This window comes from Sminthopsis crassicaudata, chromosome 4 (assembly GCF_048593235.1).
Source record: "Sminthopsis crassicaudata isolate SCR6 chromosome 4, ASM4859323v1, whole genome shotgun sequence".
Lineage (NCBI taxonomy): Eukaryota > Metazoa > Chordata > Mammalia > Dasyuromorphia > Dasyuridae > Sminthopsis > Sminthopsis crassicaudata.
This window is the reverse complement of record NC_133620.1, coordinates 208,138,899-208,162,328: the sequence shown is the minus strand read 5'-3', so window position 1 is coordinate 208,162,328 and position 23,430 is coordinate 208,138,899. Positions and strand designations below refer to the sequence as shown.

Below are 23,430 nucleotides of genomic sequence, written 5' to 3'. Positions count from 1 at the left end.
TTCCTTCTTTCCTTCCTTCCTTTCTTCCTTCCTTCCTTCCTTCCTTCCTTCCTTCCTTCCTTCCTTCCTTCCTTCCTTCCTTCCTTCCTTCCTTCCTTCCTTCCTTCTTTCTTTCCTTTCTACCTTCCTTCTTTCTTTCCTTTCTACCTTCCTCCTTTTCTTCTTATGATTCCAAGTTTGGTGCTATTTCTGAGCCATATCCCTGTGAAAAATTCAGTGACTTTTCCTTGTCACTTGCATAATAGCAATTTCAAGGTTGGAATGAAGATGTAGTAATACACTACTCAATAACTATAGCAATCTAGTGTTTGGTAAACTCAAGGACTCCAGTTTCTAAGATAAGAACTCACTATTTGACAAAAATTGCTGGGGAAATTGGAAAATAGTGTGGCAGAAACTAAGCATTGACCAACACTTAATACCCTATACCAAAATAAGGTCAAAATGAGTTTGTGATTTAGATATAAAGGTGATATTAGCAAATTAGAAGAACAAGAGATAGTCTACATCTCAGGCCTGTGGAGAAGGAAGGAATTTATGGTTAAAGAAAAACTAGAGAACATTACGAAATGCAAAATGGATAACTTTGATTTGATTAAATTAAAAAGGTTTTGTACAAACAAAACCAATGCAGCCAAGATTAAGAGGGAAATGGAGAGAAAATTTTTACATCCAAGATTTCTGATAAAGGCCTCATTTCTAAATTATATGGAGAATTGACCTACATTTATAAGAATATAAATCATTCTCAATTGATAAATGAACGATGGATATGAACAATTTTCAGATGAAGAAATTAAATCCACTTCTAATCATATGAAAAAATGCTCTAAATCGCTACTGATTAGAGAAATGCAAATTAAGACAAGTCTGAGGTACCACTTCACACTTCTCAGATTGCCCAACATGACAGGAAAAGATAATGATAAATTTTGGAGGAGATAATTTTGGAGTAGGTAAACTGGGACACTAATAGGACTCTCCAACCATTTTGGAGAGTAATTTGGAATTATGCCCAAGGAGTTATTAAACTGTGCATATCCTTTGATCCAGCAGTGTCTCTACTAGTCCTATATCCCAAAGAGATCATAAAAAAGGGAAAAGGACCCACATTGCAAAAACGTTTGCAGCAGCCCTTTTTATAATGGCAAGGAACTGAAAACTGATTGGATACCCATCAGTTGGAGAATGGATGAATCAGTTATAGTAAATGAATGTTATGGAATATTATTGTTCTATAAGAAACAATCAGCAGGATGATTTCAGAAAGCCTAGAGAGGTCAGGTCAGACAACGTAATTGCCTCTCAGTCTTCTTGTATCATCATCATCTGCTCACATAAAGAGATCCATTCCACAAGTCTGAGTTAGATCTCCAGCAACCACTGGCAGGTGACTCCCATATTACAACATATGAACATGAATTGATGCTAAGTGAATAGAATGAAGAGAACATTGTACATAGCAATAAGATTATGTGATGACCAACTCTGATGGACATGACTCTTTTCAACAATGAGGTGATTCAGGCCAGTTCCAATAGACTTGTGATGGATAGAGAGCTATCTGCATCCAAAGAGACCCTGTGGGGACTGAATGTGGATCACAACAAAGTAATTTCACCTTTTTTTGATTGTTTGCTTTCTTTTTTCCCTTTCTAATTTTTCCCCTTTGGATTTGATTTTTCTTGTTCAGCATGATAAAGTGGAAGTATGGTTAGAAGAATTGCACACATTTAACTCATATTGGATTATTTGTCATCTAGGGAGGTAGAAGGAGAGAGAGAAAAAAATTTGCACCACAAGGTTTTGCAAGAGTAAATGTTGAAAACAATCTTTGCATGTATTTTGAAAAATGAAAAGCTATTATAAAAAAAGAAATTTTAAAATGTAGTGATGAAAAAGGAAATAAGGAAAACTATGCTAAGTACTAAATCATCATGACATACACTTGTAAATGCCAAAAAATACAAATAAATATGAACTTAAGGTTGGAGAGTTTCTTGTTCTCTCTCAAGCCAGGGGATCGATTGATCACTCTCTAAAAACTGTCTACATGTATTATTCCAGAACCATCCTAACTGTAACTTTCTATTCAAATGATGAGTCAGTAGCCATCCATAGTCACATGACTTCTTGAGGTCTGAGAAGTATTAATTGTTCTGATCCATATTGTCTTTTAGAAATTTAATAGAGGACTGGTCAGTAAAGGCAGAGTCCTGAGAGCATACTCAGGAGACTACACATGGATATTAAAACTTGCTTCTGGAAATTTGTGTTCAATGGAGGAATCCCATTCTCCACTTGAGAGGATGTACACACATTCTCCATAGATTTCTTATCCACTTACTGTGTAGTGTAGAAAAAGTCTGTTGATTAATGGGTTGTGGAGCTGGAAATGAGAGTGTATATAAAAGGCACTAGCTGGCTAAAGTAATGTGTCTCCATCAAATATGGTTTACTAAGCATCATGGACTCATAGGTCTCTCTGTCAATCAGGAATCATATCTTCATCCATAGATACAGCACATATATTTATAGGACGTCCTTCAGGGGACCATCAAACCTGCCTAGAGCAAGAATAAAATTGCATTTTTCTTTTGGATAGAAATTTTTGCAGTTTTCTGCAAAAATCAGCAAGAAAAATCTTGAAACCTGTAACTATATAGCATAACCACAAACATCAGAAATTTATAACAAGAAGGGTAATATTTATAGCATCTTAGGAATTAAATCATAATGTCATTTAAAATAGAAGATAAATATATATATATATGTACATATATTAAACAGTATATACTATACATATGCCATCAAACAATGGATCACTGGACAGAGTACATTTATATTACAAACAATATTCATAAATAAAAAATTAAAGTATAACTAATGAATGAAAGATAACTGGCTTTAATACCATTAATAAAACTATGTTTAAAAATACATTATAACTAAGTAGTAATACACATGCAAATAATGAACAAAACATTTAAGATATTTTATAGCACGAACACAACATATAACATAACCAAATGGACATACCATCAAAATAAAAAACAAACACAGTAAAAAATAAATTAATTAACATATACAGCAATAAACATATGTAATTATGGAAGATGCATTTTATATGAGTGATTTATGATATTATTTCCTAAATACATTTTTTTATTCTTCAAGTTTACTTATTGCATCATAAGTTTATCTAATGACCAGTCTGATGAGTCTAGTTCTCTTTTTATTGATTTGTTTTTCTATTCATAAATCTGAAGTAAAAAATTGTTTTTAGCTGATTATCAGGGTCATTGTCTACAAGGAGAAGTTGGCTAGCAGTATATTTTTGCTCTGCAAATCTGTATCTATTAACTATTTTCCTAGAAAAAGTCTCTAGAATACTAGTACTAGTAAGTACAAGAATTCTCTCTTAGTTCAATCATCCTACTTTGTAATAATAGATGCAGTGTTCTTTCCTCAACATAACTCTTTCTTTGCCCATATTTGGGCTAGATAGTTTTTTGGTAGAAATTGTTTGACAGTCCCTTTTGCTCATCATTAGACAAAGTGAGGGTCCATTTCTTTCTATCTGCTCTTTGGAAAAGAATTCAACCAACTTTTCTGTATCAGGGCTTCTATAAGTTTTTCTACTTGCTACTTTTTTCACCCAAGAAATTTTTATAAAAGCCCATTTTAAATCTGAGCTAAAGTGTTTCTAGTAGTGTTTGTGCAGGGAAAACTGCATGTTATGTGTTCAGAATTAAGGTTGCAGTAAAGGTGCAAGATGCAACATGAGCAAATGCTCCTGGAAACACCTCAGATTCATTATACATTTGATTTTGAATTAATTTTTGGTCATTGCATTCAGAAACCTGAATTTTTCAGACCCTCACATTCAGTTACATGATCATATATGAGATCAGATCCATAGTTGAAGATATCAAAATTATTCATTAAAATCATCTGATTCCTAGTGAACAAAGCTTCTTTCATACTTTACCAACAAACTTATCCTCATTTCTAAACCTTCAAAGGTTTGCTAATGCAATATAGGCTAAAATTTAAATTTTGCAGCCTGTCACTCACTTAAGGCCCTTCCAAATAAAGTTCCATACTATTGTCCCTCACACACTCCAGTTCAAATCCAGCTGCTTACCTGTTCTTTAATTTTATGTTCCGTTTTTCCACCTCCATGTATACATATAGATCATTTCTAACACCTATGGAATACTCTTTGTACATGTTAAACTGATAAAAATCCTTCTTTTAATTCAAATCAGAGGTCTTTTTCTTGAGTCCTAAGATTTACTTTTTTCCTGGATTCTCCTTTGCTCTATCACATTCTATCTTGTATCTTGCCTGGCATAGATTTTTATTATTTCTATTAGGCTACTCTTAAAGACAAGAGCCATATCATATTGCATCTTTGTATTTCCATAGCCTTTCTTTAGCAGGAAATTTAACAAGTTTATTAAATAAAATTGAATTGATTATATAAAATCAGACATCAGAATAATCCTTATAATCTACTCTATTGGTTACCACATACATAAAAATCTAGTTTTCTTTTCTCTCTTGCACTAGATTTGTAATTTAAAAACCTAGATTCCAGTATTGGCACTGTTAGCTATTATCCATGTGACTTTGGATAAGTCATTTAACCTTTAAGAGCATTTTTATCATCTGAAAATTGAAAGAGATGACCTATAAGAGATGACTAGATGACTTACAAGATCTCTTATATTTCCAATTTATGTAATGACTTTTTCTCTTAGAGTACAAGATGAAATGATGAATACTTTATTAGAACAATGTTGCCATTATCTTATAAGGATTAAGGTACTGTGTCCCTCACCTAAAATTGACTTTTTTCCTCATCTGCATCTTTTATGTTTCCTTTCTTCCTTCAAAACTCAAAACAAGTAACAACTCCTTTGTTGAACCTTTCCTGATCTTCCTAGCTCGTTAGTATTCCAAATATTCCAAAAAAGTGCTTTATAGTTTCTCTTCTTTGTGTATATCACTGCCTGCATCTGTAAATAAAAAGGGAGTCCCAATAAAACACAAAAGACTCCATAGGAAATTACTGATTAAAGAAACTCTCTAAAGATGTAGACCCACACTTTTATTAACTGTATCAACATGGAGAGTTGCCTATTGTGTTCAGTAGTTCAGTGACAATATAACCAGTATATATCCCAGGATAGACTTGAACCCATGTCTTTCTGAACCTGATACTAGTTTTCTATTCACTAAATCATGGTGTGTTTTTATTTTTTTCTAAAATCTTTTTACATTTTATTCAACTACTTCTTTTGGAACTGAATTGCTTTGGAAATCCGGAGTAGCAAAAGTATACCCACAGTATCTGGCACAATATTTTGTACATAGTGGATGCTTTATAAATGTCCGCTTAATTGATTAGTTATTTTTAGGAGAGAAAGATATATAAAATAGCACACAGGTAAAGAGCCAATTTCTGATCTGTCTATTTGAAACTGATAACTAAAAGTAGACTTGCAATATGGTAATGATGTGGAACTTTAAGGAGTTCTGTTCACTTGAAAACATTCATTTCTTATTCAATTGGAGATAGAAAATCGCCTGGAAAATAAGAAATGAATAGTTCAATCTCACTGTGAAAGTCATCTACAATTCTGGTTGCTTCAACTGACAATGATGCAACTGAATAGAAAAAAAGAAAAGACTACAGAAATGAAAATATTTCTTGTGGGTAGATTGACAAACCATCCTAGAACAGATTAAAATGGGAGGTATTTGGAGACCTCTGGGATTAAAAGATCTATACATGTGGCATCATATGTATGGTAGGCAACAATTGTGTTATTTTTCTATAATCTTTTACATTTTATTCAATTACTTCTAGGAAATCTGAGGCAGAAAAGATGGATCCTTATTAACTATTTTCCTAGAAAGAAGGTATTTCAAAGCATGACATATAAGCCTATTGAAATCAATTAGGTGCCAAGAGAGCCATAAAGTGGCCTAAAGCTGTCTTCTATTGTAAAGCTTCCCAGAAAATTGGAACAAAGAGAAGATGCTATTCCTCACGCCATAGAGAGAAAACATACTTTTAATTGGGAACAGATGATTTTTTTTTCATCTCTTGGTTTTCAAAGATTGACCAGAATAACAAATACCTCAAGCAAAGTTAAAACTAATCAATAGAAGGGGAGATTAGATTAGAGCGGACACAATTCTATGGCTCTATAGTATCAAGGTTCAGTGGGGTTTGCACGGGGTTGATATCACCAGTGACTAAATAACCACTTTTCTATCTTTAAGAATTACTCAACTTCTTGTGCCCCAATTTCTTGGTTTTAGGAAATATGGGAAGGATGAATATAAATACAATTTAAGATGTGTTTTTAATGTGTAAATATAAAATTTTGTATTTCAAATCTATCTGAAAAATATACATATATGTGGATATAAACATGGGTCTATGCACATGTACAGACATACATACATGAAAGCTAATGTGGCATAATGGATAGAAAGGTGGTTTGAGATCCAAGGAGATCTGAATTTAGCTTTCATATATACACTGGCTGTGAAAACTTAGGTAATTCACTTAAATTCTCAACGCTCTAAGGCAACAGCATAAGTTGCAAAATGTCAACATGCATGAATATAGGAGTTCTCTCCTCTAGAAGTCCCATGTATCAATGAAATTACAGATCCAGTCCAGAGGTCTATGTATAAGTACATGTACCCATATAGTCTTTGTAAAAAGAGGTAGATACTCTCTATTTGTTGATCCTTTCTTCATTTCAAGGAGAAATTGACCTGGGAAGTTAATGATTACATATAGTGGCTTATTAATACAATATGGAGAAAAGATGACTGGAAAATAGTTCATTTGAAAAAGATATTGATGTTTTTGTACATTACAAGCTTAGTAGGAACCAGCAGTGAGATGTGACAACCCAGAAACCGAATGTGATCTTGGACTGTGTTAATAAAAATGCAGCATTTGAAGTAAACAACATGATACCTCTGTTGAGTTCTTCCTTGGTCAGGTCACAGGTAGGTTATTGGAATACCCTTTCAACTCTATAGTTTGGGACACCGACAACTGAAGCTTGACTAGAACAAGGCAACCAAGATTATGAAGGAATGAAAGTGTCACAAAGAAGAAGGTGAAGGAAGTAGAGATGTTTGTCAAAAGGAGGAGAAGATTTATGTCCACTATTTAAAAGTTTGACAAAAGAAAGAAAGGCTAGGATCCTTCAATGACTGGAGGAACTGTACATCTGTACAACCAATCTGTAGGTTCTATTGCTATCCCATATCTGAGAGCAGTTAATTGACTTGTCCACAGGTATATAACTAGCAGTGCCTGAGCAAGAGTGGAACTCATACCTTCCTGACTCCAAATCCAGTACTCTGTTCACTGTTCCTCCTAGCTAAACTTTCTGTTACTTCAAGTTACTTGTTGGGTGTTCAACAGTAAATTTTAAGCAATGGACTTCTGAAAGATCAAGAATGCGATTTATGTGAATTTCTAAATCAAAAACTCTTTAAGAATAGTCAATTATTCAAAATATGTACCTCCTTGAGGGAAGAAATTATTTTTTTGGTTTGAACTTTGTTTTTGCAACAGGGTATGCATCTATGTAGAGAGAGAATATTTGTGTTTTCAGAATCTAGTCCTATACATGGCAATTAATAAACTTTGCTAAAGTCAAGCAGTCTTAGAATTCTGGAGCTAGAAAAGGCTTCAGTCACTTTTTGGCTGAACCATCTTATTTCTGATGTCACCTATTCTAGAACTAGAAACAAAGTCTCATGATACCCACTTCAGTAGGCTTTCCACAATGCCACACTATTCCTTGGTTGTCACTTATGAATCACTTAGAACCTTTCATCAGATAACAGAATACAGCTGTCAAGGCAGTGGGTGAAAGCTGAATTACTCATCCCCATCTGACCTTCAGCATTTCCTAGGATTTTCCTTGATGTCATTGTTGAATGATAAGTAAGGAAATTAGGGGCAAACATTCCTGCTGAACCTTGACTTTATTTTGGAGATTGCAGTTGATCATTTGGAGAAATAGTGTTTTTGCCTAATATGTTATTTCATAATTTCATTGGGTACCTGCAGAGCATTAGGTGACATCTAGAATATAAAAATTAGTTATGCTTCCTGCCCAGGGAAGTGTCATAGTGTTTCACCTAAAGTTGGAGTGCTTCCTCTCACTTCTGCTCATCCAGAATTAGAGTCAAATCATATTTTCTCAATCTGCGTTATTGGTATCTCTGGGTCAGTGGCTCGATAAGCTAGGACAATTCTGTGAGTTTTGTATTCCCTCAGGTGCTGTTTACACTTTTTCAGGTTCAGAGACTGGGCATCTGGCAGCTCCCTTGGGGAATACACTGGTATAATGTACTCTTCTCTCAGCCTCACGGGTATTTTGTTCTTACATGGTGACAAGTACTTTTCTCTTTCTTTAAAATATTCAAGTTTGCTGCTTGTCCATGTCATTGTTTTTCTTACATAAGTTTTGGAGTTTTCCTGTCTTTTATTGCATCTCTTTTCTATGAAAGGCCAAGAACTTTAGCCAGTTATATTTTATCAGAATAAGGATTGAATCTGTGATTTCATTTATTTAGCAAACCATCAGTGTACAGTCTCCTCTATCAATGGAGGTCAGCACCTACTTGACAACAGTTAATTTTAGAGAGTTGCTCAGAGCATTGAGAATGTATTTTTCTGTTTAGGGACAGGTCAATTCTCTGAGAGCCTCCACAGCTGTGGATCATAATGTCTGAAGGTGTTGCAGGGAAGCCTTTGCTGACAATGAGATAAATTGGAAGCAGAGGGAAGAAGAGAAAGGTCAGACAACACAACAGCCTCTCTGTCAGAGAGGTTAGAGAACAGCAACTGCCTCTCAGTCTCCTTGTATCATCCTCTCACAAGAGGAGATCAATTCTGGGTTGGATCTCCAGCAGCCACTATCAGATGGTTTTCCAACAGCTCTCCCGTGTATTCCAACATATGATACCTGAACATGGGGTATAAGAAGCATAAGAATATCAAGAAAAACCAGAGCTGTTCATGAGAAGGATTCTTCCAGAGTTAAGGAAGAAGAGCCCCAGTAAGACTTTTTTAGTTGGGGTAACACAAAAAAGGGCCGAGCCAGGAGACTGATGAGAGACTTAAATGCCTGTTCTAACTATAGTCCTCTTCTCCATTTAAAAGTTTGCTTCAATCAACATCTGCTACAACCATCCAGAAGTTATAGTGCTGCTTGCTTTCCTCAGTGTGTGGACCATGCTATGGGGGGGAAATAATAGCAAAAAACAAACACCAGGGAATTGTTGAGGGACAGGTCAATTCTCAGAGAGACTCCATAGCTGTGGATCATAACATCTGAAGGAGTTGCAGGGCAGCCTTTGCTGACAATGAGATAAATTGGAAGCAGAGGGAAGAAGAGAAAGGTCAGACAACACAACAGCCTCTCTGTCAGAGAGGTTAGAGAACAGCAACTGCCTCTCAGTCTCCTTGTATCATCCTCTCACAAGAGGAGATCAATTCTGGGTTGGATCTCCAGCAGCCACTATCAGGTGGTTTTCCAACAGTTCTCCCGTGTATTCCAACATATGATACCTGAACATGGGGTATAAGAAGCATAAGAATATCAAGAAAAACCAGAGCTGTTCATGAGAAGGATTCTTCCAGAGTTAAGGAAGAAGAGCCCCAGTAAGACTTTTTTAGTTGGGGTAACACAAAAAAGGGCCGAGCCAGGAGACTGATGAGAGACTTAAATGCCTGTTCTAACTATAGTCCTCTTCTCCATTTAAAAGTTTGCTTCAATCAACATCTGCTACAACCATCCAGAAGTTATAGTGCTGCTTGCTTTCCTCAGTGTGTGGACCATGCTATGGGGGGGAAATAATAGCAAAAAACAAACACCAGGGAATTGTTGAGGGACAGGTCAATTCTCAGAGAGACTCCACAGCTGTGGATCATAACATCTGAAGGAGTTGCAGGGCAGCCTTTGCTGATGCGGTGTTTTGGACTGGGAAGAGGAGAAAGGTCAGACAACACAACAGTCTCTCAGTCAGAGAGGTCAGAGAACAGCAACTGCCTCTCAGTCTCTTTGTATCATTCTCTCACAAGAGGAGATCCATTCTGGGTTGGATCTCCAGCAGTCACTGTCAGGTGACTCCTGTGTATTCCAACAGCTCTCCCATGTATTCCAACATTTTTCCCCTGGAGATAACACATAATATGGGTCAAAGCAGGATTTGAAACCAGGCCTCCTGCCTTCCTGACTCTGAAAACAATTCTCTATACCCTCTATGCTATGCTAAGCTGTTTTTCTTTCATCTTCACATTTTGGCTGTCCCAGGCTCCTTCAAGTCTCAGCTAAAATCTCACCTTTTGTAAAAAGCCTTTCCTGATAATCTTTAAAGCTAATGCTTTCACTCTGTTCATTATCCCCAACATATCCTGTATTTATGCTTATATGTTATTCTCTCTCCTCATTAGACCTCGAGTTCCCTGAAAGCAGGGCCTGAGTTGTTTTTATTTATTTGTTTTTCCTTTCTTTATATCCCTAAACTTAGTACAGTGTAGGCATTTAATGAATACTTATTGACTGACCGAATGACCAGGATAGATATTACCATTATATGATACTCACAACACCCCATATCTTTTTGCTCCAATGCCATCCTTAATGGATTCCCATTCCCCTACCTGCTGCTTTTACAAAATCTTTCTGAAAGAAAGACAGAATAGGAAAATGTTGTTTTGTTTTGTTTTAATTTCCATTCTGGAAGTCAGTCACTATCTGGGTCCATTATGATAGCTTGCCTAATGGCTTCATTTAGCTATGGTGGAAGCTATCAAAAAGTAGTAAGAAGTGAGTAATTTTTTCCCTAAATATTAGGGACCAAATATGCCACTATTAGATACAAAAGATAAAAGAACTAGTGTCATTAAAGCCTCATGTAGTTTACTGACTTCTAGACTTTGTTATCTCTTCAGCTGATTCATAAAAGAAACCTCTTCCATAGCACATACAGGCACTGTGTGTTTTGTATAGAAAACTACTTTCTTTTGAAAACTTTTTCCCCATTGCAATGGGTTCTTTTCCTCCTGAGTAACATAGTTTTATTATGATTATGTTATACTATAAAACAAATCTTTCCATTTCCAAGGCACTATATTTTCCCTGACATCACTTTCTATCTGCCACCTACCCACAGTCCCCCTCCTTCTGCTCTTTTCATACAACACACAAGGAAGAACCATTTCCTAGATAGTCATAAAGGAGTAGGTCATGGAAAGCCAATGCGGGAACTATGAGCTTCTCTTTTCCCTAAAGGGAAAGATATGAATCCCAAATCTCTAATAGCATTTGGAGTCCCAAACTTTCAAAAATGCTAGATCAGCACATTACCTCCAACCATAAACTGTGTTCCTTTTTGTGGTTAAGCATAAAATAAATTTCAAAAATTCCATTGTGATAGAATTAGGATATAGAGCCCAAGAGTATTATAAGGATGATATCTCAAGGTTGCTGTAGAAATTCTCTAAGACTCAGAGCCCTGGTCTTTAGGATTCTGGCTAACACTCTGGGGCCCAGACTGCCTGATTTTGCCTTTGAGAGTGAATAGTAGAGTCATAAGTGAGAAGTCTGTCCCTTTGGACAGGACAGTTTTACAGAAGAAGTCAGTTTGTCGCATATACAAATCCTGCAGAGCTATAGTAAAGGAAAGAATGATCACTGACATGTTAGAAAGTTAGGTGACATCTATGAGGCCCAAAGTATCCCACATTATCTCAAAAGTCTGGCAAGCAGGGTTTACTGGTCTGGCAGTGATTGTGGACAGATTCCCATAAGAATCAAAACTGTATCTCACAGATGTCATTCTTGATCCTGCAACTTACAGTTACTAGCTTTGTGACTTGACAAGTCATTTAATCTGATTGGATCTCATTTTCTTCACATCTAAAATCAATCAATCAATCAACACACATTTATTAAACTCCTACTTTATGCAGGTCACTGTGCTAAGTACTCGGGGTATAAAAAAGAGGCAATAGAAAGCAAGGAATTCTTAGTCTAATTAGGGATTCAATAAATAAATATACACAAAGTAAACTAAACACAGAATAAATAGGAGATAATTAACAGGGAAAAGAACTGGAAATAAGAGGTTGAAGAAAAGAGTTCTGGGATACTTTCTAGCATTTTATCTGTGATCCTGGAATGGAAATATGGGAAGGCATAATTCACTATAAACTGTTGTTGTTACTGGTGGTTTTGGTGGTGGTATTGATGTTAAAGTTTGTATTGTTTTTGTTAAATTGTAACCAACTCTTTGTAATCCCATTTGGAGTTTTCTTGGCAAAGATACTAGAATGGTTTTGCCATTTCCTTCTCCAGCTCCTTTTACAAGCAAACCACATGAAATGACTTGCCTGGGGTTAAGTGCTAGATAGCTAGAAAATGTCTGAGGTCAGATTGAATTTAGTCTTCCTGACTCCAGGACCAGAGTTTTATCCATTGCACCACCTAGGTGCCCTAATTCCATGAAATTAGAATATGCTAATTCCCCATGACTGTTCCCATGAACTGTTATGGGGCTGTGAAGATCTACAACTACCATTAACAATCTCTAAAGTAATAATGGTAATTAGGGGAAAAAGACATACACAGGGAAGGGATTTAAAGAGATAGTGTATCTGTTCATTATTGTAACTAAAATCTCAGTCACATATAGGTTTATCCCATTATGGTTTATGTCAATCTCACTTTGAACTTTTAAATTCTATTCTAGCATATTTGTCTTTGAAATATAGATTTTTTTTTGTCTCATTAGAATGACAAGACGAAGGGATCTTAGAAGTCATCTACTTGAACTCCTTTATGCTACAGATGAGGAAACTGAAAGGACAGGTATCTTGTGCAAGCTTATAATATAAATTGTAAAACTGGGGTCCCAATCCAAGGCATTTAATTCAGTGGCAGTCTAGCAGAACCAAAACACATAATTACTTCCCTCACCTTCCTAGGAGGTCCAGATCTGAATGATGGCAAGTTCAAAAGGAAAATCAGTTCTACTTAGACTAGAACTTTGTACCTAATGGAAGATAAGCACAGACATGGAAGGGGACTTAGAGATTTAGCCCAACTCCTCTCATATTTAATTGAATAATCACAAAGAAGTCACAATTTCTTCTAATTCTCTTTTTATTTATCTTAAACTTAAATACAAAAATTAGAAAAGAAAATTGTCATGCCCACAGAACATGAGGTTTCAGATTATGAAGCAATACAAAACGTTTCTCTGAAGGTGCATAGCCTTTATCTTCATAAGTCTAAGTCTTTCCACATTTTTCTAAATCCACCAACTCATCATTTTCTATACCACTGCAATATTCCAACCTTATATTGTTTTGTTATTTTAAATAGTCTAAAACAGTATTGATTAATATTGCTGACACACAGTGTTGTTTCTGCATTTCTCTCTTTTGATTAAATTTATTTTAGTTTTAACTTTGAGATCAGGAATACGACTGTGTGGGACAATGACCACTAATCCAAAATAATACAAATAGATATTTCTCAGAGCAGGGCAGAAAGCAGTTTATTCAATTCCTGCAGGAAAGGGGCATCACCTTTACCAGTATAGTCTAATGAAGGGAGGCAAAGGACAGGCAACAGCATGATTTTTTTATACCCTGAAATAGCTTTTACCCCATCCTGGGCCCCAGGTGTCCCTGACTAAATATTAGGGCTCAAAATCTGTCTTGGGAACCCATTTCACCTTCAGTGACTATAGATTACAAAGTGGTTTGTTCGAAATTAAGCAAGGGTACAAGCAAAAAGGGGTTTCCTGAAACTGTAGCCTTAAACTATAGCAAGGATCAGTTTGCTGAGGACTCAAGTATATTCCACTTAATCCTTCCTCTTTTTTGTATCCATTTGAGGACTTCTCACACCAATCCCAACAGAATTTTTCAATCTCTAAATCTACCTTGCTTGGGACTTCTATCTTTTTGACTGAAAGGCTACCACCTCTGATTCCCCATCAATTGGATGTTACAGAAATTACAGGACATAAATCTTTACCTCTCATTACATAATCAGTTCCTGCTCCCAAGGAGCTTACATTCTTTTGGGAGAAAATAAACTCTACCCTTGATTATTCCTTGATGTTCTTGAGAGTTTCAGTTTTCTAATGTAAGTTTCATTTTTCCAATTTAATTTTCATAACTGTGGAAAACAGATATCCATCCATTTCTCACAATCCCATTTTTTTTCTTTTTAATAATTTGGTTTCCATGTTCTTTTCTAACACCTCACTTTTTTTTTTACATCCCACTTCATAAGTCTTCATAAAAACCCTGCATAGTTCTCCTTATACAGGATGAATTCTCCACTAATTTTTCTGATAGGGTTGTACTAGAAGTGAAATTGCCATTTGTAACACCTGCCATTAACCTTCCCATACCATTCTGTTAGTGACATCTAACTATTTTGTTATTCCCTTCATTGTTTTTCTGGTGTAACTCATCCAATAATATTTACTAACCAGAATAGGAATGACCCAAATCTAAAAGTAGATTTCTAGCCTTGAAATCATCAGTTATCCTTGATTTAATTCTTCTTTATTCAATCTTTCTTACTTCATTGAATGGCAAGGTAAAAGGAATAGTCAATTGGATCAGTGCACAAGTGCCCACTCAGTTCCTAGGCAAAACAGGTTTGAGAGTGCTGCTTCTGCTTGGGGTATGTTCATCTGAGAAATTGCCAGAGCTACCCTCAATTATATTTCAAACTCAGGTACATGCCATTACAATCCTTAAATTTTGGAATTTTTCATCTTGCCATGAGAGGCAAGCTGATTGATCTCCAGAGGTAAGGGACTGTTGGGATACACCAGAGAGCTGCTGGAATACACAGAAGCCACCTGACAGTGGCTGCTGGAAATCCAACCTAGAATGGATTTCCTCTTGTGAAAGGATGATACAAGATTTAAAGGCAATTGCTGTTCTCTGACCTCTCTGACTGAGAGGCTGTTGCGTTATCTGACCTCTCTCTTCCTCCCTCTGCCTCCAATTTAACTCATTCCTAGTCTGCAACACCTATGTCAACAAAGGCTGCCTTGTAATTCCTTCAGATGTTATGATTCACAGCTGTGAAGGCTCTGAGAGAACTGACCTGTCCCTTAACAATTCCCCATTTTAAAAATTATGGTATATGAATATTATGGAATATTATTGTTCTGTAAGAAATGACCAACAGGAGAAATACAGAGAGGCTTGGAGAGACTTACATCAACTGATGCTAAGTGAAACGAGCAGAATCAGAAGATCATTATACACTTCAACAATGATACTGTATGAGGATGTATTCTGATGGAAGTGGATATCTTCAACATAGAGAAGAGCTAATCCAATTCCAATTGATTAATGATGGACAGAATCAGCTACATCCAGAAAAGGAACACTGGGAAATGAGTGTAAACTGTTATTTTTACCTTCTGAATCCAATTCTTCCTGTGCAACAAGAAATTCGGTTCTACACACATATATTGTATCTAGAATATATTGTAATATATTTAACATGTATAAGACTGCCTGCCATCTGGGGGAGGGGGTTAGGGGAGGAAGGGAAAAAAATCTGAATAGAAGTAAGCGCAAGGGATAATGTTGTAAAAAATTACCCATGTATATGTACTGTCAAAAAAAGTTATAATTATAAAATAAAATAAAAATTAAATAAACAAACAAAAAAAATTCCCCATTTTTTGCTGTTATTTTCCCCCCACAGCATGGTCCACACACTGAAGAATTCAAGTAGCACTATCACTTCTGGATGGTTATAGCAGGTGTTAATTGAGGGAAACTTTCAAATGGAGAAAAGAACTATAGTCAGAACAGGCATTTAAGTCTCTCATCAGTCTCCTGGCTCTGCCCTTTTATGTACTGATCCAATTAAATTACCCCTATTAAAAATGTTCTGTCAGGGCTCTTCTTCCTTAACTCTGGAAGGATCCTTCTCATGAACAGCTCCAGTTTTTCTTGTAATTCTTCTTATCTTCTACTCCACATTTAGATGCCATATGTATTTATCTCATTCCCAATCCACAACACTGGTGTCAGCAAAGGCTGCCCTGCAGATGCTATGATCCACAGCTCTGAAGGGTCTTGGGGAATTGACCTGCCCCTTAACTAGGGACTAGTATAAAACATTGCAATTCTCCCCCCAAAAAATGTTATTTTGGGAACAAGAGGAATTCACTCTTGTGTTTTTCTATACCCAAAAGGAGTGTTACTATCTGAACATGGGAGAATCTGTAGCACAGACATAAAAACTGCTTTTTGTTCAGACTCTTTTACCATTCTACCCAGGCATTGGTGTTTATAACTTGCCTTAAGTCCTTAATTTTATTCCACATCTTCCTGAGAGATCTATATCTATTACATATATAACCAATTTAGTCTTTGATCTGCATTTTCTAAATGCCTAGCCTTTGTAGCAAACCAAACATTATTCCAAATTTGGATAGGCAATTCCATAAATACCTCTTTCTCTATTAGGACACAATTGTACCTATTTGTCAAGGCTAGTCAAGCCTCTACAATTCTATAATTTGACAAGCATCAAACTGAATTGTTTATGCAATACCCTTTCCCAGTAGTATTAACCCAAATCTTAATCCAATGTCCCCATTCTAAGCCCCAGATACTATTGCAGCAAGGCAATAGCATTAATGCTATATAACCTTCCCCTTCTCAGGATTGATGGACTCCTTATAGGGAACCCACTCAAATACTGGGTAGTTTGGGATCCATTCACCAACCCATTTCGGTTCCTTCCCAAACAAATGGGGCCCAAATTCTTTTGGGGGTATAGAGTGATGATCTCATCTTTATAAACTATTTCTTGCTGAAAATGGACATAGAATTAAACTAAAACAAGAGCAAGTACAAAAAGCAAAGCACTCATTCTTGGGAGGTGTGCTTATACCTTCTCTGAAGATTCTGTAAATAGTTAAAAATGATTTTCCCACTGATGTAACAAAATATTCCATGAGTTATACAGTCTTCTAAGAAAATCTGAATACATTAAAATCATCTTCTCTAAATTATACAAAAGATATTTCATCTTCAGTTTCAATAATCAATAAAATAACAAGTCCCACAAATAATTTTATCAATTGTTTTTACATTTACATAATGTTCTGAAGGGACCTTATTTCATACAGACACATACATCTTACAACAGAGAGATGACTGGACCAAATACTCAGGTACCTAATTACAAAATATAGTGACTAGATATTTTCAGATCAAAAACAGCAAAATATTACATAACTTGATCTGTGCTTATGGTTTCTATCAACCACTTATTCTGATTATAGAAATTTCCTATAAGAGGAAAAAGCAAAGACATGATTATAATAGCATCAAAACTGATTTTTCAGGGCTTCAGTGAGGGCACAGTTGACAACCAATCATGTAGTAACAATTTCACTTTAGCCAATTCAGATCTCAAATGGTGGGTCACTAACTTAATAATTCATCATTCTGTCTCTTTCTGTGTCTCTCTGTCTCTGTCTCTTCCTTTCTCCCTCAAACAACCTATCACATCAATCAAAATTAAGTTTTAGGTTTCAGTACTATGAAAATAACCAAAACAATTTAATTAGCAATTTCACAATTTTCATAAGTGATATCTAAATAGACATCACATATCATATCACAAAAACGGATAGAAATCTTGTGTAATTTATAGTCAAGTTCCAAATTTTAACTTACACATCAACTGAAAAACATTATTTTGTTTTGTTTATTTTGCAGATGGAAGCTAAAAAACTTTATTTATTTTGAATTTTGAATTTATAGCATTTTATTTACAAAACATATGCATGGGTAATTTTTCATCATTGATCCTTGCTTGTTTCAACTTTTCCCCTTCTTCCTCCCACCCTCTCCCCTAGATGGCAGGCAGTCCAATACATGTAAAATATGTTAAATACAAAATATGTATACATATTTCTACAGTTATCTTCCTGTACATGGACTTAGAAAGAATGTAAAAATAACCTTAGAAGGAAAATAAAAATGCAAGCGGACAATAACAGAGTAGAAATGCTATGTTGTGGTCCACAATCATTTCCCATAGTTCTGAAAAACATTATTTTAAAAGTCAATATGCTAGTTTGTGAGATTCTAACTGGATGATTCATTCAAACTATCAATTGCTTTTGCAAATCAATCTTTATTGTTCCTTGTTTTTTTTTTAAACCACCTTTTTTAAGATTCACAACATAGGTAATATCTAAATAGCTTTGGACCAATTTTCAAAAAACATACATCTATCCAGCAGAACTGACTAAATTTTAAAGCATGGCTTTTAATTTTTTTTGCAAATTATCCAACATACAATTTAGAAATATTTCATCTAATTAGGAATTATAAACCTCTTTAGGGAAGTTACCAGATAACTTTGCTTTAATAACGATTTGTTAACTTCAAATCAAATACAGATTTAAACTTCTAGTAGCAATACTATTTTAATGCACACGTATTTCTAAAATCTTATTCCCAAATGTATCAATTGAAAGTAATTCTATCATATACCATTTAAATTTAAGCACAGTAATTTAGATCACATGTTTGGGAGAAACATGTGATCTCTTCCTTCTCAAAAACTTCATTCTCCTAGACTGCCCAAAATATTTGAAATAAGTTATGAGACCTAAAATGGAGGCACAGGTTCCTGGGAACAAAATGGTAATGACTCCTATCTCCTCCCCCAAATTTTATATTCTTCTGTATGTGGACTACTGTCCCTAAGCCATGTGGATATAGACAACACCCTTTTACAGAATTCAGAGTCCCCTGAGAAATTGGGTCTCTAGGGATTGGGAAACATAGAGACTCATCTAGAGAGAAACTGAGGCTGCCACCCAAGCACAGGGTTTTTTGAGGGAGTCTACCATTCTTTGGAGAGGCTAGTAGACCACATGCAGCCACCCTGGTCATTCCCAGTCCCTTCTAGGGAGAGAAGCTTGAAAGCTTAAGAAAAATTTAGGTTACTTTGCATCAATATCCCTCCTGACTCCTCCGCTTCATTTCTACCTGATATTGTGCCCTATTATTTCACCTATACTCCTCCAAGGATCTCTGCCTTGATCCTCTCCCCACTCCCTTTCCCCTTGCCCTCTTGTTTCTAGCTAAATTTAAAAGACTTTTAGCCTTCCAAACATATATGTTGTTCCTTATTTATCCCTTTCCCATTAATCTATACACCTTATCCCAGTCCCATTAATCTGCATATTCTTTTATAATTCCCCCTTATCTTACTCCCTCATCCTCTTCTTTATAAACTTGAAGACTTTTATTCCCCTCTAAATGGTGTATGTTGTTCTCTCTTAAACCAGATTTGATGTAAATAGGGTTCTCTATAAAAATCCTTCCCTTATTCCCCCTCATCTCTTTAGTCTCATTTGTTTCTGAATTTTGAAGACTTTTATACATCAGATGTATGTGCAATTTTCCCTCCTCAACCCTTTCCTGATGAGAGTAGGACTCTATATAACTACCAGTTCTCCTTCCCCATTTAATTATTTTGCATCGATTCTTCCTTTCATACCTCATTTGTATGAAATAATTGCTTTTTTTTTTTTTTACCTTTTCCTACATGGTTTTGCTTTTTAAAATCACATCATGCTCATCTTTACTCCAATCTTTCTTTTGTGCTACCCATCACTAATGACTATCTGAGACATATGGCTTATATTTCCACATATAAAAAGTAAACAATTTGTCCTTATTGATTTCCCTTAATTAGTCTTTGATGTTTACTTAATATTTCTCTAGGATCTTATATGTCAATTTTTCTATAAAGTTCGGGTCTTTTTGTAACAAAATTCTGAAAGTCTGATGATTCATTGAATATTCTTTTTTTTTTTCATTTAGGATTACGCTTAATTTTGCTGGGTATGATATTTTCAGCCACAACCCCAATTCTTTTGCTCTTCAATATATAGTTATTCAAGACCTATAATTTTTTAGGTTAGCTACTAATTTTAATAGTAGTTTCACTCTGTTTGATCTTTTCCCTTCTAACTCATAATATTTTCTTATTAAACTGACAATTTCAGAATTTGGCTATGATATTCCTCTAGGTGTTCCATATACGATCTCTTTCAGGTGATGATTGATAGATTTTTTCTATTTCTATATTCCCCTCTTGTTCTTATACTCCAGGACAATTTTCTTTAAATTGTTTTATTATTGTATCAAGATTCTTTTTTTTTGTCATAGCTTTCAGATGGTCTGATTATTCTTATATTTTTTTTCTTCTTGATCTCTTCTCCAGATCAGTTGTTTTTCTTATAAAATGTTGTATATTCTCTTCCACTTTTTCATTCTTTATATTTTGTTGTATTATTTCTTGTTCTCATAACTTTTTCTGCTTCTCCTTACCAATTCCAATTTTCTAGGAGTTGTTTTCTTAAGATTTTAGATTTTCTTTTCTAGTTGGTTGACTTTCTTTTCATAATATTACTGTTTTTCTTGTGTTCTTATGTTTTTTTAATTTTCTCCAATCTCTCTTATTTGATTTTTAAACTCTTTTTTGAGTTCTTCTAAAAATTCCTTTTTATAGGTGATCATTTGATTTTACATTTGGAGATAGGAGACGCTTTTTTTCTGCTTCAGTATACTCTTCTGAACATGAATCTTCATCTTTTCTATTTCCAAAGTAACTGTTTGTTCTTTCTCCTTTGCCTATTCATTTTTGTTTTGTTTTGTTTTATTCACAGCAGCTTGTTATAATAATCACTTCTAGTCTTGGGGTGTGGGAGATGGTGTCTCTGGCCTCACTTAATCCAACTTAAATTTAAATGCTATTCAAAAGGGGGACTTCTCTTTTGATACATAAACAAACTTCTTTAGAGGATAATGAAAATTTTACAAAACATTGTAGGCCTAAAAGCAGCCATAAATTAAGAAAGTATTAAAGCTCAAATTCACATTATACTTAATTCCAAAAATTCATCAAAATCCCTACATCAATATTGGACAATTCTATGACTATATAGAAGATATAATGCTAATATTAGTAACATGAAAAGATTCTCCTTGCATAAACATAATTTCAGCTTGGAACAACCACTACTATGGCAGTCCAAGTAGTCTGTAAATATCTTGAGACCAAAGAAAAGCCTTTTCCTTTTCTTGTATTTCAGCAGTGCCTAGATCAGTACTAGTATATGGTAGATGTTCAATAATAGATTAATATTTCTAGTTGATATTTCTGCCTAACCAGGAGGTGAAGGGTGATTAGAATGATTAGGATTGATTATAATCAGCCTTTAGAATTAGATTCTTTATCAAAATGGTAGTGAAAGAACATGGACTGGATTAGAAATTATGGCTTGATGAAACTAGGAATTTGATAAAGTAGTTCTTCAAAAGCTATTTTGAATATGATGATAATATACAGCTTCTCTGTAAATAATGTGTACTTCATGCTGTACCCATTTTCACTCCTTCAAAAACCAATATGGTTCTTTTTGGGTCTTAGAATTTATCTAGTTCAATTTCTCCCATTGTAAGATTAGTCCAAAGAATGTTAAGTAAATTGTTTATTGACAGGGTGTCCTTCGTTCTTAAAAAGAACCAAAATGATATCACTATGTTAAAGTCAAGTTACAGTGTGTCTGATTGTGGTTGATCAGACTAATATGAGCTCATTGCTCTACCACAGGTCAAGTGAAAATTTGGGTGGATTCTCCAAATCTGTGTATCTCATATTTCTTTTTAACTACTACATTTATGCTTTGCTAATAGAGAACAGCACCTTCTTTGATGTGGGAATCCCATGCTAGGCAGTCCTGTGTCAGTGTCTCCCTAGAGATATTCCAAAGTTCTTCAGAGAGACCTTAAGAGTATCCTTGAATTGCTTCTTCTAGACACCATGTGAATGCCTTCCTCTAAACTGTTTAAGACTATATACAATATTACAAGAACCAATAATAACAAATATTCTTGTATTGGCTGTTCAGAATGTTATTTGAGACCATGGAATAGTTGAACAAAAACTGGATTTGAAGTCAGAGTAATGTAAATTGTGTCCCCTTTAATCTTTGGGGGCCCTGAAACTGTGTCCCCTTTAATCTGTGAAAGAAGGGTGCTTTGAGGTCTCAAGCTCTCCCCTGGGAAAAGCACCTCTTTCCTAGACTACACCCTTTTCAAGTTAAGTGGTCTCATTCAATTGGAGATCTTGGCCAGGGACATAATCACTATCCTCTATTGAATTGCCTCAAACTGTGTCCAGTGGCTCAAACTCCCAGTTAAGTGATTTTATTCAATCGGAGATATCAGCCTGATAATCCTCTATTGGGTGACTCAAACTGCCCCCCAGCCCCCAGCCCAAGGTGTACCTAGGATTGGTCAAACCTATCTTCACAGATGTCTTAAACAGGATTATGCCAATTGGTGAAGATATCTTCTCCTCACTGTCCACCTTTGCTTATTACCTGCCCACTAAGAAGGCTGATTTCCTAGCAAGCTGTCTTCTTAAGGGAAATAAAATTCCTTTTGCCATAGATTTTAGGTTTGCGAATTCTTCTGCATAGGACCTGTGATTCCAACCAGAGGGGATCTCCCACCCTATTCTTGCATCTCATGAAGAGAACATGGTAAAAATTATAACTCTGCTATCTATTATCTTGTATCATTGGGCAAGCTATTTAACTTTACTAGAGCCCAATTTCCTCAAATATAAAATAATCAGGTTAGACTAGATGACTTCAAAAGTCTTTTCCAATTCCAAATCCACTCATCAATTTATTTAAAATGTTGCGTATTCTTCCAATGTCAGATATGCATATTCATAACTATAATTCAAAGTCAATTTTTCTTTTTTTTAATTATAGCTTTTTATTTACAAAACATATACATGGGTAATTTTTCAGCATTGACCCTTGCAAAACCTTTTGTTCCAAATTTCCCTCTCCTTCTGACATAAACTGAGATCTTTTGGGGGAAACTGGATGTAAATTGTATCTCCTTCAGGGAGCTCCCAGACCCTGGGAAAAGCTTACAAACTTCCAATTAAGTGGTTTCATTCTCTTGGAGATCTTGGTCAATCACCCTCCAATGAATTGCTACAAACAACTTTCAGTAGCTCAAACTCCCAGTTAAGTAATATCATTCAGCTTTAAATTGAATTAATAATCAGTCTCTCAGGAGTTGCCCCCCCCCATCTCTCTGGGCCAAAGATCAAAGCAAGCTCCAATATATCTAGGGCTACTTGCCCAAATATTTTTGCAGAAGTCCTAAACAGAATTAGGTTTGCCAAGGAAGCTGTCTTAGCAAGCTGGCTTGCCAGGACTTTTTGCCCATTGGTGAAGATAATCTCTTCTCAGTGTTAA

At 35.3% G+C, this 23,430-nt stretch overlaps 1 pseudogene; it reads left to right on the top strand.

The window, feature by feature from the left end:
• Positions 1-23,430, top strand: part of LOC141540701 (peroxisomal biogenesis factor 19-like) — a 143,725-nt pseudogene that overhangs the window by 70,862 nt on the left and 49,433 nt on the right.